The sequence below is a fragment of the Crocodylus siamensis genome, chromosome 15 (genome assembly GCF_052110815.1).
Source record: "Crocodylus siamensis isolate JL-2025a chromosome 15, ASM5211081v1, whole genome shotgun sequence".
Lineage (NCBI taxonomy): Eukaryota > Metazoa > Chordata > Crocodylia > Crocodylidae > Crocodylus > Crocodylus siamensis.
This window is the reverse complement of record NC_143409.1, coordinates 32,614,559-32,622,209: the sequence shown is the minus strand read 5'-3', so window position 1 is coordinate 32,622,209 and position 7,651 is coordinate 32,614,559. Positions and strand designations below refer to the sequence as shown.

General features: G+C 45.6%; 1 pseudogene; it reads left to right on the top strand.

Annotated features, from left to right (window-relative positions):
* The first annotated feature begins 3,460 nt into the window (after positions 1-3,460).
* LOC149852332 (C2 calcium-dependent domain-containing protein 4C-like) lies at positions 3,461-4,437 on the top strand (annotated as a pseudogene).
* Positions 4,438-7,651: the final 3,214 nt, after the last annotated feature.

Here is a 7,651-nt window from a genome sequence, read left to right as displayed (position 1 = left end):
GAGCAACTTTCCCTGGCCATGTCTACAAGCCAGCACGGGTTTGTTGCGGGTAGGTGTTGTTTGACCAATCTCATTTCCTTCTATGACCAGGTGACCTATCACCTGGACAAGGGAGAAGAGATTGATGTCATATATCTTGACTTCAAAAAAGCTTTTGATCTGGTATCCCATGATTACCTCTCGGCCAAACTGCCCAGTTGTGGCCTTGGCTCCACCACGATCCGCTGGCTGGGAAATTGGCTTCGTGGTCGGACCCAGACGGTTGTAATTGATGGCAGTCAGTCATCGTGGTGCCCTGTGACCAGTGGGGTCCCTCAAGGCTCTGTCCTGGGACCCATACTGTTCAACATCTTCAGGAAGTTCGCCGATGACACCAAACTTTGGGGCAAAGCATCCACGCCAGAAGATAGGCGGGTGATCCAGGCTGACCTGGACAAGCTCAGCAAATGGGCAGACGAGAACCTGATGGTGTTTAACACCGATAAATGCAAGGTTCTCCACCTTGGGAGGACAAACCTGCAGCACCCTTATAGGCTCGGCAGTGCTATGTTGGATAGCACTACAGAAGAAAGAGACTTGGGGGTCATCATTGACCACAAGATGAACATGAGCCTGCAATGCGATGCTGCGGCTAGTAAAGTGACCAAAACGCTGGCATGCATCCATAGATGCTTCTCGAGCAAATCCCGGGACGTCGTTCTCCCCTTGTACTCGGCCTTGGTGAGGCCGCAGCTGGAGTACTGCGTCCAGTTTTGGGCTCCACAATTCAAAAAGGATGTGGAGAAGCTTGGGAGAGTCCAGAGGAGAGCCACGCGCATGATCAGAGGTCAGGAAAACAGATCTTACGATGATAGGCTGAGAGCCACGGGACTCTTTAGCCTGGAAAAGCGCAGGCTCAGGGGTGATCTGATGGCCACCTATAAGTTTATCAGGGGTGACCACCAGGATCTGGGGGAATGTCTGTTCACCAGAGCGCCCCAAGGGATGACGAGGTCGAACGGTCACAAACTCCTGCAAGACCGTTTCAGGCTGGACATAAGGAAGAGGAAAAGCAGACCACTCTAAAGGAGGCAAGAGTCATCTGCTGGCCTCCAAACCTCAAAGAGATGCTGTTGGGCCCTTGTGGAGACATTAAGAGTTGTGGCAGCTGAGATGGACTGCAAATTCTTAGATATGAGACAGGTACTACATGCTGGAGAATTCACCAGGCTGCAAAATATTGGCATGCTTCATGTATTTAAGCTGGGGATATCCTCTCTCCCCTGATAGGGAGCATGGAGTATACAGCAGGGTACTGAGTAGAAGAATTCAACAAGATAGGTGGCAGCTTTCTGAGGAGCAATGACTAGAAGGAGAGAAGCATCACCAGCTGCTAGCAAGTGCTGATGAGAACACGTCTGCTAAAGAACTTGTGCATATAGGGGCCAGGATCCTTATCTGAAAGGGAGCAAGAGTCCACTGGGTATATTCTACCTTCTTTGCTGCTGAGAACCCGGGGTAACACTATAATAAAGGCAAAAAGAACCATTTTGTACCTCAGCATAAGGAAAGAACTGCATCAGTACTGCAGTCTGGACAGCTACTGTGATATCCCTTCTGAGGGACTTAGCAAGGGAAGTATCTCACTGTAGATTAAAAGAAGCAGAGGTAGGTACCACCTATAACAAAAATGCCAAACAATGGTACCATATGTTGGAACTGCTAAACCAGGATGCCTGAAGTTACAGGTATGAAGCAAAGTGCTTATTTCTTCTTAGAGCTTGAAAGCCATTTTTGTAAATAAGTATATGAATATATTATCTAGAATTTAACAGCAACCAAATAATGGCTGCAAGTTCTGGACAAAGAAAAGCTGCTCTTTTAAGCAAATGACTGGGCTGGAAAACCTACCCAAATCTCTGCCAAGTCTCCCCAACCCAGAGGAAAGTTCCCTTACTATAGCCTGTTGCATTTTTGCCTCATTTTGAAAAAAGCTTGGTCTTGTTCGCTCTGATTGCTATACCTGCAAGTAGACCTTCATGGTGCAGTAACTATGCCTCTTTCCACAGCACTAGCTGCTCCTGTCTTTGATGAAAAGCAGCAAACAAATTTTATCTTTTCCTGTGTGTTGCAGGTTCTAGTGACCAAAGTTTCATAGATTTCATAGACATTAGGGCTGGAAGGGACCTCGGGAGATCATCGAGTCCAGCCCCCTGCCCAAAGGGCAGGAAGTCAGCTGGGGTCATAGGATCCCAGCAAGATAAGCATCCAATTTACTCTTGAAGGTGTTCAATGTAGGTGCTCGAACCACCTCCGCTGGCAGACTGTTCCAGACCTTGGGGGCTCGGACAGTGAAGAAATTCTTCCTTATGTCCAGCCTAAAATGGTCTTGCAGGAGTTTGTGACCGTTCGACCTCGTCATCCCTTGGGGCGCTCTGGTGAACAAACATTCCCCCAGATCCTGGTGGTCACCCCGATAAACTTATAGGTGGCCATCAGATCACCCCTGAGCCTACGCTTTTCCAGGCTAAAGAGTCCCATGGCTCTCAGCCTGTCATCGTAAGATCTGTTTTCCTGACCTCTGATCATGCGTGTGGCTCTCCTCTGGACTCTCTCAAGCTTCTCCACATCCTTTTTGAATTGTGGAGCCCAAAACTGGACGCAGTACTCCAGCTGTGGCCTCACCAAGGCCGAGTACAAGGGGAGAATGACGTCCCGAGATTTGCTCGAGAAGCATCTATGGATGCAAGCCAGCGTTTTGGTCGCTTTACTAGCTGCAGCATCGCATTGCAGGCTCATGTTCATCTTGTGGTCAATGATGACCCCCAAGTCTCTTTCTTCTGTAGTGCTAACCAACGTAGCACTGCCAAGCCTATAAGGATGCTGCAGGTTTGTCCTCCCAAGGTGGAGAACCTTGCATTTTTTGGTGTTAAACACTATCAGGTTCTTGTCCGCCCATTTGCTGAGTTTGTCCAGGTCAGCCTGGATCATCCGCCTATCTTCTGGCGTGGATGCTTTGCCCCAAAGTTTGGTGTCATTGGCGAACTTGGCCAGTCCACTCCTGACTCCAATGTCCACATCGTTAATGAAGATGTTGAACAGGATGGGTCCCAGGACAGAGCCTTTCCGTCTTCTCTTTCTTTCTACAGCAGTGTACATCACAAATTCCTACTGATGTGGTGACTAGAGAAGCTCAGCAGGTTGTGGATCCACTCATGTTGGGAAAGGAAGGAGGTTACTGCTGGAACAGAGGCCAGAGAACAGTGACTGCTTCTCCCAAAGTCTTAACCCCAGATCGGATGCAGAATTCTGGAATCTTACCTTGAGCAATTTGGTCCCAGTCCCCTTGGGATTCCAACTCTATCCCGCAATGTCAGCCGTCTGCAGGCACCAGCCTCCACCCTTCTTGCAAAACTGTAGGTAAGCTCAGCCTGCCTCTGAAACCATTCTCTCAAAAGAAAATGCTAATAGCCATATCTCAATGGCAGAAGACACTAACTCTGATCTACAGTGACAGGCAGCACTCTCACTGACCCATTTCCCCAAAGCTCAATCCTTCTATGGATTCTACACTTTGCTGGAGAGCCCCCATACCACATGACCACATTGAAGAAGAAGAAAAGAAAGTATCTTCCACAGTGACCCAAGCAGTTTGACATCCTGTCTACTGGTGCCACCAAACTCCGGAGTCAACACCTGCTACAAAAGATTAGCTTCCAGCCCCATGAATACTAGGCACTCTTCTGGGTACATGTATTCTCAGAGACAAACCACTTGGGACTGTGATACTGGCTTCTCCACTGACTCCTCTCCTTTCAGCTTCCCATTTCTGAAAAGATCACTGTCCAGATCCTACCCTTCAGTTGCAGTATTCAGTTCTGAGGGCTCAGTCTGCAGAAGAAGGCAGAAAAAGCAAATCCAGAGGGCTAAGGAACGCTCCTCATCACCAGAAGAAGTCAGCTCTACTGATAACAGCCCCAATGCCACTAGGAGGTCCTCAGAGAAGCTAACTGAGTTCTTAGCCACACAAAAATTATTTCTCTCACAATCACCCATCTTTCATCAATATGTTACTTATGATCCAGAGTCAGAGGTGAGAGCACGGTGTTTCTTGATAGAAATGAAATCTTAAGATTGTCCAGCAAATATTGTCATGACAGAAGAAATTTTAGAATCCATCTGATCAGCGCTGAAGGTTTATATGATGCATCTATAGGCTCTACAAGAGTAAATTGCTGCATCATATTCTGTCTTGTGCCAGGGAAGACTCAGAAACAGAGAAGCACCATCATAAAGAGAAGTAGGAATCCCATCTTTAATGAACACTTTGTCTTTAATGACATTGCAAAGAATGATCTTCTTAGCCAATCAGTCAAGATAATAGCTGTGAATAAAGCATTTGTGAAGAGACATTATATTTTAGGTAAATGTCAGCTTTGCTTAGTAAGTATGTTGTGATGTACTAAGGATGTTGCTTATGCAAGAAATAAGAGCAATTAAGCCCAGTCTGTTTTGGAACACATGAACTAAATAAGATATGGATTCAATGTGGCTATTTCATTTTCTTTAGTTATGTAATCTTTTGTATTATCAGGTGATTATTAAAACAAATTTAAACAAGCTTGCATTTTCAAATACAGCATATTTCTGACCAAACATGTATTTTCATGTATTGATGGCATAAGTTATATAATAGAGACAACGGAAAATTATTCTTTACCTTCTTTTGAAGCAGTTGCTTTTTCTGCAAAATGCTTTGATACATGTATTCCCATGCATTAAGTTACAAACCTACAGACAGCAAAACAAGTAAACTGTCAATTTTTCAAGTGATTGAGATCTTAAATGAGATGCATCTCCCCATGGAATGTCATGGGCTTTAAAAAGTGCCTTTTTTCTCGGAACATTTCTGTAAGTGCTTGGTTATAAAATGAACATGTTCTGGGCTTCACTACTGCAACATGAGCACATGTACACAATTAATACTTGCTGCCAATGTAGGCAGATCCCTGATACTTAGTAGCAACGTTGAAAAGTTTTCTATAATATACTTACTTGGTATTAAGACTGTTGGCACTTCAGTCAAAATAAGGGGATTATGTAAGTGCTTACTTTTCGCTACTATTTAATGAAGTAAATCTATTTTCATACAGCATATTCAATGTGGTCATGTGGGTGCTGCAACTCCACATACATGAAATATAAGAAACATTCAACTTTCCATAAATTTATCTGCCAACTGGCTAGGAATTTTGTTAGTGTAAGGACTACTAAGTGCCAGAACTTGTCTACATTACATTGTGATCTTCAAGTTAACGCAGAAAAAACCTAGAAAATTGCACAATGATGAGATAACCTTCACTTATTTTGAATTATTGTACTGACATGGCCTTTTAGTCATTCAAAATTCACTTACTTGAAGGTTCATACTTATATGATCATGTTAAATTACAACCAAGGTGGAATTAAGGGTTATTTAGTTATGATCCCATCAAGCCTCGAAAACTTCCAGAATAAATTCTGCCTTATACCTTACTAGTTTGGTTCTGGGGTGCGAGTCAGGGCAACCGCCCCAGGCCCCATGCTTTGGGAGCCCTGCAGACAGCGCCTTTGGTACATACCATTCCACGTGGCCACCACACGCTGCTGGCTCTGCATTCTGGCTGCTTGCCCCTCCCCCCCACTCCACACTCAGGCTGCTCGCCACCCCCTCTGCCCCCTGCTCTGCACTCCGGTCACTCGCCACCCCCCCACCCTCTCCGCGCTCCGGCTTCTCACCCCACCCCTTGCTCTGCACTCCCTACCCCATTCCACACTCTGGCTGCTTGCCATGCCCCCGCACGCACACACAAACACACAGGCTGATATGCCCTGGGCCCTGCACACCCCTAGGGTCAGCTCGGTTCTAGGCTAGGATTAACATCTCAGAATTCAGTTGATCCATACATCCCTGCATTCTGTTGGTGGCAATGTTCTAAACGCATTGCAGTGGATGGCAAATAAGACCCTAACACCTGGATGTGTAAGGAGGACCGCACAGCATGAGGAGCTGCTTTTCACAATAATCCCATGATTGCCCTGTCAAGCAATGAACAATCATTTGATTACTCAAGATTACATATAAACATTGTTAAAAATTCCACCATGGCTCCAATGAGTCTGGCCCTGATCCAAGTGTTATTCTGAAACATACAAACTTTGGTATTCTTCATGACCACACCAGAAATCACAGGCTTTTGGCAACCTAACAATTAAAGCCACTTGGACAATTAACTTCCCAAACCTGATTAAAAATATACATAGGTTTAAACAAAAGAGAAAGAGACCTTTGCTTTCACTCTGGTCAAGATGCGTAATAAGTTTGTTACAACATGGTGCATTTAGTGTTTGGCAGAAAAGTTTAAAGGTTGTGATACCATTAGACATTCCAATAGTAAGTCTTACAGTTAAACTTTTTGATTTGGCCAGAGCAATTCCCCTTTCCTGCAAAAACCCTTTGGTTATGAGTCCTTCCCCCAAACTAAGATCTTAAAGTCTGAAAACTTCTTCTATGGCATATATATTTTATTCGACCTTTAGGCTTCTAAGCCCACCTATAGTTTGGGATTGCTCCTGTAGGAATCAGCTTTCAAACCACTGGCTGCTGTTGTGCCTGGGCTGAGCTTTTTGTAAGTTTAGTTTGCCCATAGTTTACCCTGCTTCCTCTTTCATAGTTTTAAAAAGAGCCTTGCCTTGCCCTGCTTTTACCAAGATGGACTCACGTAGTTGATGTCCCAAGCCTGATGTCCCCTCATCCCTTCATCAAAGCATAGCATATCTTATTCTGCCTCTTTTTGTTCACACAGGATAGCTCTGCCCTAATTTCATTCTGAGAGCAGTCCAGTTGTTGAAAAAAAGGAAAAGCTGGTCCAGCAAGTTATCCTCCAGTAAGTTCCCAGACTGCAAAACTTAAGCTCATCAGATTTGTCATCAGATTTGATTACATCAAATCTGATGACGTGAACTTGAGTTCACAAAAACTTGTGCGTTGTCATGCTCACTCGCTTGTTCTAACATGCTATCCTCTCATTTAGGTAGTCTATAAAGACACTTCATTATCCTGCCGTCTCACAGACTTCAGATTAACATGGCTAACTACCTCACTACGTAAAATAATGGGCATTCTAGAGTCTTAAAGCACGCATACAGAAAACTCTTGAAGAGGTATTAGTACCAATTTTGCTTTTTGCCTTTTTACCTTTTTCTTCTGATTACAAATAACTGGAAAATTTCTATCATATAATTAAAAAGAAAAGTTCTCCTTTTATATGTAAACTAGCAAGTTGCCCATCAAGAATGATGGAGGGGGGGACTGGGTGGAGACAGAGGCCTGAGTCCAGCCCCGGCCCCCACCTCGAGCTGAGGATGCTCCCCACCTCCCCCCACCTCTTTGGGCTGGGACCATTTCCCTCCTCCCCCCCACCACTTCAGGCCAGGGCAAGGGCCGTTTCCCCCTGCCGCTTCAGACTGGGGCCACTCCCTGCCTCCCCCGACCACTTTGGCCCAGGGCGGGGGCCTGGGCAGTTTCCCTCCTCCCCTTCAGGCCAGAGCCACTCCCTGCCTCCCTGATGTCACTTCAGGCTGAGGCCAGGGCCTGAGCCTGGGCCGTTTCCCCCCTCGCCTTTGGGCCAAG